Source organism: Misgurnus anguillicaudatus, chromosome 3, assembly GCF_027580225.2.
Source record: "Misgurnus anguillicaudatus chromosome 3, ASM2758022v2, whole genome shotgun sequence".
Classification (NCBI taxonomy): Eukaryota; Metazoa; Chordata; class Actinopteri; order Cypriniformes; family Cobitidae; genus Misgurnus; species Misgurnus anguillicaudatus.
In genome coordinates, this window is record NC_073339.2 from 31170783 (window position 1) to 31179415 (window position 8633).

General features: G+C 35.1%; 1 long non-coding RNA gene across 1 annotated transcript; it reads left to right on the forward strand.

Moving 5' to 3' along the window:
• Positions 1 to 288: 288 nt before the first annotated feature.
• LOC129440532 (uncharacterized) lies at positions 289 to 3850 on the forward strand. The gene is made up of 5 exons (XR_012360459.1): positions 289 to 499; positions 622 to 1301; positions 1435 to 1500; positions 2166 to 2337; positions 3152 to 3850. It is a non-coding gene; the product is annotated as an uncharacterized lncRNA (long non-coding RNA).
• The last annotated feature ends 4783 nt before the right edge of the window (positions 3851 to 8633 follow it).

Sequence of the window (8633 nt, forward strand, 5' to 3'; positions counted from 1 at the left end):
ATAAGCACTGTGTGATTCCTTTCCTTAGACTAATTTTCTTGGGTCACCAAGTATCTTATGACTGTGACAAAATGCTACATCTGGTCCGTGTTGGTTGGCATGCCAACAAACTAAATCTACACTACCTGGAGCTTTAAATGTAGCATTTTGTCTAAGTGAGACTGAGTGTAATAGTTAAGCAAATAAAGTAAATTGTGCAGATTTTTGGACCATTTTTATGACAGCGTGTTATTATTCATTGATGCAAAGTACAAAACGCTTTATTAGATATGTAATAATTGAGGATACACTGTAAAAAATTTCTGTAAATTTACATGGAAATTCAACAGCAAAATGCTGTTTTCGTGCAATAACAGTAAGTTGCTGTTTTTTACAGTGCATTGTGGGTAGACTCGCTCACTTCAGGTCTGTTGTCGAGCAACAACAGAATGTTACTGTTATTTAACAGTATTATAGCATATTTTTCGTTGTGCACGCCATTTTGGATTGTCTGCATGAGGTAGGTCTGCAACTTCATCGATGCTTGTGCAATTTTTAAATTACATATTACTTTTAAATATTGCATTTTATCCAATGAAGCTTTTCAAAAATAAATCAGATTTAATTTCCTATTTTAATCAGGCAAAGTGGGTATTCTACCATCACATCAGTTACACTCACATCAGATCACAGGTAAGAATTCATCAAAGTTTTATCCAACCTGTTTATTTTACTAAAATGTGTGTAAAAGATGAATGAGGAACGATCAAAATCAATTATGGGTTTTGTGTCTTTACATTTTTAATGTGTGCATTCTGTCTATGCAAGTGAAAGACACGCTTGTGTTATCTGCAAATTCGCCTGTTTTTTGTATTATCTTAAAATCCTTTTAAAATCCTTTGTTACCAAGTATCTACAAATAACACTAAAAAGATCTGATATTTGTAAATTCATTACATGCTGGTTAGCTGGTTGAAACATCCTGTTGTATGTGGCACGCTTTTATTGGTGGTAAGACACATTAAGTTTATAAAATGGACATGTATCCCAGCTTCATGTAAGTTAAGGTAGGTGGGGTATATGAATTCGTTACTATAGTCTGATTACACAAAATGGTTAGTTTATGGTTAGAAAGTGATGTACATTTAAAAAGTGTTACAGTTTTGTCTGTTGCAAAACCAATTGAATCGCATCAAAAGATAACTACTTCTGAATTACTTTTATCCTCTATGTAGGGTTATTTTGGTGCTTTGGTGCTATTTTGGTCCCTATTCCCTTTTCGTGCATTGTATGGACAAACAAATATTACAGATATTATTAAGGTGAGTAAAAGATGAGAGAGTATTATTTTGTATAACCATTCATGTTTTGAGTAAAATGTATATTGCCTCTGTAAAATATTATCAAGTATTTTTGCAGATGTTAATTATCATAAATTGTTATCTTTGCTAATAGATGTGTACCACTCCTGCTGACTTTGAGAAGACTAGTAACTTGTGACACCTTGTTTGATCCTGTTTGGTAAATATATGAAATTTGACATTTTTCACTAAACAAGGCCCACACTCCAGGCTGACACAACCTATTACTATCTTTCTTTCTTATTCTTTATGCCATTCCAGCATCTTTTGGCTATATTCATGGTGAGAACCGGTTAATCCATACACAAGTTTTATTCACACAAGTCAATCCAGACACTGTTGGGGTAGAGACAATTTGGCATCTGTGAGTCCCAGAGTAAACCCACGCTGACACAGGGAGAACATGCAAACCTCAAACAGAAAGACCACCTGATCTAGCCGGGGCTCAAACCGGGGACCTTCTTGTTGTGCCTTTTACTTTCAGGAGAACATCAAGCTTTATGTGCCTTATTCTGGAGGCCACTGTATTTGAAACACGTTTAATGTGTGACAAACTGAGAACATTTAATATCAGACTTTACACGGACACTAAATGAGTTTGTGATTTTCAGTTTACCTATAGAAACATTAGTGGCCCTCAATTACTATAAATGTATTTGTATCATGACAATGGCCTTTCAAACAGCATACTGTTAAGTTTCTATCTTGAAGGACATGGCACTTTGTGTCTTTGCCAGTGCTTGCATATTTTCTCACCGCCTTTTCTACACTTAGCTCTACAGATATTAAGGATTATACATTAATATGTACATTCATTTGGTCCAGGTGATACTCAGGGACAATGTATTAAACAATGGATGATCAGCCTGAAAGCCAAAAGAATCTGCAAGGGTGTTCAGCCAACGTGTCTCACTGGACTTGCTGCATTGTTTTCTTTGTATAACATCTTCAACTTGCAAAAAGTGAGAGCAGCATCCACACTGGAAGTCCTTCAAAGGTAACAAGTTATTTTTCAATTTTTTCATTAATATGGTACAATTAGTATGTTGACCTAAAAAGAATGGTTCCACATAAAATAATGATTTATCATTAACTTAACTCAATTTTAACTTGTGACTATCTTTAAAGGTTGAATTTGTAACTTTTGAGGAGACTTTGGTAAGGCTTCACAATAAAGTCTCATTTGTTAAACGGGATAGTTCACCCAAAAATGAAAATTCTTTCCTCATTTACCTTCATGTGGTTCTAAACATGTGAGTTTATTTATTTTGTTGAACACAAACTGAGATATTTTAATAAATGATGGTAACCACACTGATGACAGTACCCAAGTCAACGGGCAGTGCCAACCTTGTGCTTACCATCATTTATCGAAATATCGTCTTTTGTATTTAACAGAATAAAGAAACTCATACAGGTTTAGAACCACATGAGAGTAAATTATGAAATAATTTTCATTTTTGGGTGAACTATCACTTTAACATTGGTCAATGTATTAGCTAACATGAACTTACAATAAACAGTACACAGAAGTATGTAGTAATTTTTGTTAATAATAGTTAATAAAAAGTAATTTGTTGTGTTCGTTAGTTCACAGTTAATTAATGTGAACAAATCCAACTTTTAATAATGTCTTAGTAAGTGTTAAATTAACTCAAAAGCGCTGAGTAAGTATTGTTTATTGTAAATTCATGTTCACTAAGATAGTTAACTTATGTTAACTAATGACACATTTTTGTAAAGTTTTACTGAAAGTTTGATAATCTAAGTCAGAGTTTTAAATAATTCTCTATTCTCTTTTTATTTTCCAGACGCTTTATTAAAATCAAACCGGGAACCAAGGCTGCAAAGGGAAAAGTGACCTCTAAAACAGGAAAACTGCAAAAGAAGACCATCAACAGTCAGTCTCAAACTATCAAATCTTTTAAAAAGACTTATGGACTTTGAGTGGTACTTCATTTAAAATGTAGCTGACACTTCCCACCAATACAGTTTTTTTTTAAATATGGTGGGCTGCAGTGATGGCAGGTGACTTCTCTGAGAAGCCACGAATGCAAATCTAGCCAAAACATTGTCATGTGTGTGGCTCGTCATTTCAAAATGTGCGTTCGGCGCGTCATGTGAACCTGTGCATTGCGTGTCATGTCAAAATACGTGCCTGCTCCAGACACTTTGAAGGGGATTATAATAAAAGAGATGCTCGCTTTTGCCATACTAGCTTAATCTCATGTGTAATCAGAGTTTAGTGTTAAATGAGTGTCTTGCAAGTATCATGTAAATGTCTCTTTTATTCTTTATCATATTCAAAGCGTTTGGGGCAGGCACGTATTTTGACATGATGTGTGATCCATATAGGTTCACATTACACTCCATTCCACTGGTGGGGTGGTGTTTTTAATACTGGTTTGTATATTATAGACCATGTTTTCATATTTAAAATTGGGCTGGTGTCTGTTAAAGAATTAGCAAATTAATGTTTTATTGAATTCTTTAAAAATGTGGTGTTTTTACAGGGGGAATTTTTGTGCTTTTTTTAAAATCTAAATTGTAAACTACATTTGTATTTTAATTTAAGAAAAGGCATCTCAATATTGTTCTTTGTTTGTTTGATTTTTTTTGTATTTTAGTATGTTATTTGTGCCTTTTAATTGCACCACAGTTTATGCACTGAATATTAAAATATATCTGCTTGTATTTCTGCCTGTTTTATGGCATAACAAACATAGCATTACAGTCAATCTGGTGTTGAATAGAATAAAGAATAAAAAATTCATAACCTGGCCTTTTTTGTTTTATGTTATCCACTTTGACAAATATAAAATGCAGGGTATAATAGCATTTATATTTTCAAATAATGGAGGTGTGACTAATATGTACTGTAAATTAACAGGTATATGATGCTAAATAACAGTTTTATGCTGTAGATAACAAAAACAGTATCATGGTATTAAATAACAGCTGTATTCTGTAGATAACAAAAACAGTACCATGCTGTTAAAATAACAGTTGACTGCTGTAGGTAACAAAACAGTATCATGCTGTATTTTCTAATAACAGTATCCCGCTGTAAATTAACAGTGCAATGCTGGCAACCACAGCTTCCAGCATAATACCGTTTTTTTACAGGGAAATTTTTTACAGTGTAGATCTCTGATGTCTCTTGGTATATCTGACTTGGGACCACTTGAGCAGACATGATGTGAGCAGGCTCTATTTTGGCAGGCAATGTGAGGAAGCTGTGGCATGGCAAGAATGACGTCGGCAGGCTGTGGTATAGCAGGCATGACGTAAACAGGCTTTGGTATAACAGGCATGATGTGAGCAGGCTTTGGTATAACAGGCATGATGTGAGCAGGCTTTGGTATAGCAGGCATGACGTGAGTAGGCTTTGGTATAACAGGCATGATGTGAACAGGCTTTGGTATAGCAGGCATGACGTGAGTAGGCTTTAGTATAACAGGCATGACGTGAACAGGCTTTGGTATAGCAGGCATGATGTGAGCAGGCTTTGGTATAGCAGGCATGATGTGAGCAGGCTTTGATATAGCAGGCATGACGTGAACAGGCTTTGGTATAACAGGCATGATGTCAACAGGCTTTGGTATAGCAGGTATGACGTGAACAGTCTTTGGCTTGACATGACTTGGCATCAACAGGTATGGCAGCACGAAAAACTGCACCCACAAAATCCACCAACAAACAGTCACAATCCAATGGGACCATTTATCGTAATGTGGGGTTGAGTCCCAGCCAATACTACACGCTAAGGCATGGGAATCAGTCTGGGATGCAAACCTGGCAATAAAGTCTTGAGCAGTACTTGCACCTTGGCGCATAACACAGAGTCCATCTCGTAGATCCATAGTGGGTTGGTTATTCTGTAACAAGTATTCCAAACATGACATGAGAAGACGGATCTAAATGCATATAACTTTAATAAAACAAAATGTATAAACATGAATTCGTGGCATGATCTGACAAGACAATAAACAAATGCGGCAGCTAAACATTAAATAGAACAATAACCAGCAAAAGACATGAACATGACAAGACAAGACAAAACCCTTACGGTACATTCACACGGGACAAAAGCGTTAACGCTTCTCATTTACTTTTGATGGGTGACGTCATGCGTTGCCGAACTGAATTCTGGATCCATCAATGTCACGTCACTGCCATTGCTCGCGGCAGAAGTTGAACATTTCTCAACTTTTCAAGCGCCAATGCGTGCTTCAACCAATCAGAACGCCTTATGCAAATAAACTAGTGCATTGCCAGCCAATTACGTTTATGCAAGACTGGAGCATGTGTTGCGGCCACTGTGATTGGCTATTGGCTATACTTTAATGGTAAAAAAAGATAAAAAATGGGATCACTTTAAAATAAGGTTGTATTTTGTTAATGCATAAGCTAACATGAACTAACAATTAACAATACTTCTACAGGATTTATTAATCTTGGTTCACGTTGATTCCAGCATTAACTAACACATTTTAAAAATCAAAAGTTGTATCTGTTAACATTAGTTAATGCACCATGAAGTAACATAATTAACTGTATTGACATTAACTAATATTAACAAAAAGAATATCTATTGCTTATTGTTACGTCATATTAGCTTATACAATTACTAGTAATAACAAAGAACATTTTTATTGTTAAGTGTAGTGATGTAAAAATCATTAAATCATCCTCAGGCCATGACTAAAATGATAAATAGTGTTGCTTTAAAAGTGTTTATATGGGCTGTGGTAAGTCTTTTTAAAAGAAAAATATTTTTTTAAATAGTAAAATGTACTCAACAATCAGTTCTAATAAAAAAACTCTGTCTTCGTTTGTCCATTTCTACACGCCTGTTTCTTACATTTACTCTTTTTGACAAGATCTCCCAAGTGTCTACCAATATTATAATTTGTTTTTAAAGAAGGTACTCTAGCAAATGGCAACATGAATCCCAACAGAATGACTTAAGAATCTTAAGAGTCTCTAATGTAAAGGTTCAGATGTATTCAAGCAAAACACAATAATTAAATGTTTAATTAACCAACACTGGTGACAGCAAAAGTTAATGCCACTGTCCTGCTTTCTCTCCTGTGCAAACTAAATGGATTTCAGGCCTATTTTACATGTATTAAAGTTATGAGTCACTCTCATTTTCTTTGTGAAAAGTGATTACAAATTTATTGCTTGCTGCTTTTCCACTGCCTATCTCAGGGTTAAGCTTTCACCAGCCCCTTCGATAAAATCAAATCTGCAAAGTTTACTGTCAGTAACCTAACATTATGGCTATTTCTCTAAATTATAAATAATGCTAATTATAAATGTTAAGTGAATTCTCATATGCATTTAAAAGCTGTTTGCCTGAAGAGCCATCTGTGATCACTTTGAGATGGTTTGAGGAGAACACGAAGCAATATATTTGTGAGAGAAAACTATATTTTGAGCGATTTAACAATTGACATGTAGTACCGACATACAACATACAGTACAGATCAGTGTATATTTTGATAGCATTGAATCTCATTGGTTCTTGTGTAACTGGTTGAACCCATGAGGTACGCCACCATATTTGAATTCACTACACTAATCTGTATGTTTCCATGGGATATGTGACAAATTGATCTCTAAATAAGCTTAACATACAAACTATTTTCTCTCACAAACATACCATTTTGCCTATCGTTTTGAAGACATACTGTATGTTAACCCACTTGAGTCATTTTAATTACTTTCGGAGTGAGTAAATTAAGAGACTATTTTTTTTATTTGGATGAACGATTCCATTAATATCTGATGCTTGATATTATATGGTCCATCTTGATCTTACAACAAGAATTATCCTCACTAAGACAAAATGCTATTGGAGCTGTGCTTTCAGCTGAAAGTACCACAATATATGGTAGAGAAATATATAGCTTCAAAGGTTTATTGGTTGAGGTGTAATATTGCTTTATGTTGTCCAGTGAAGCCTACAGTGTGACACCTTTATAAATAGTAACCTTAATAGAGAGTGCAGAAGCTCGTTGGACAACACACACCTGCTATGAGAAGTCATTGTGTAAGAAAGAACTGATATTGAGAGGTAATATTGCTGTTACTGTGGTGGGGTTGATAATAAAGAAATTAATGACCAGCAGCACTTTTTCTTTTGGAAAAGGGTCATTTTCCAGCTCCCCTAGAGTTAAACATTTGATTTTTACCGTTTTGGTATTCATTCAGCTGATCTTTGGGTCTGGCGCTACCACTTTTAGCATAGCTTAGCATAATCCATTGAATCTGATTAGACCATTAGCATCGCGCTAAGAAATAAACAAAGTTTTGATATGTACCTATTTAAAACTTGACTCTTCTGTAGTTACATTGTGTACTAAGACCGACGGAAAATGTAAAGTTTGCGCCATATACGTTCTAGGCAGGTTTGGCTTGAACTATACTCGCATTCTGGCGTAATAGTCAAGAACTTTGCTGCCATTACATGACTGCAGGAGGCACAATGATATTACGCAGAGCATGAAAGTAGTCCCTTTGGTAACTTTCAATAGCAGGGGACTATTTTCAGGCACTGCGTAATATCATTGCGCCTCCTGCAGCCATGTTATGGCAGCAAAGTCCTTGATTTTTACGCCAGAATGAGAGTATAGTTCTTAGCCATATCTGCCTAGAAAATTACAACTTTAAATTTTCTGTAGGTCTTAGTACACTATGTCACTACAGAAGAGTCAAGTTTTAAATAGGAAAAATTTTGAAACTTTTCGTTATTTTTTAGCGTGATGCTTATGCTCTAATCAGATTCAATGGATTATGCTAAGCTATGCTAGCGTCAGACCCGGAGATCGGCTGAATGGATTCTAAAACTGTAAAAATCAAATGTTTAACTCTAGTGAAGCTGAAAAATGAGAATATTTTCAAAACAGTGGAGTGTCCCTTTAAGCATATACAAGTAAAGTGTTCAAATCAATCAAAAACATTTAATAAACAAGTTTATCCTTTTTTCATACATACCTCACACTGCTCACAGACAGGTTAAGTACAACACAATGCAGTGCTCAGTAAATACTAATAGAGCAATAGAAACATGCAGTTTAAAGCTTGATTTAAACAGTGCATTACCACTTGCACCTTCGAGAATCAATTGCATTTGGATTGTAAATATCTCCACAGAGATGCACTCAGAGGAAATAGAAAAGAAAATGTGGTGACAAATAGCTGCATTCGCCATCTAATGACTATTGAGAGACCATTCATTTTTCATTTATTCGTCAGCATTTCCTCAACCAGTCACATCCAAAACAT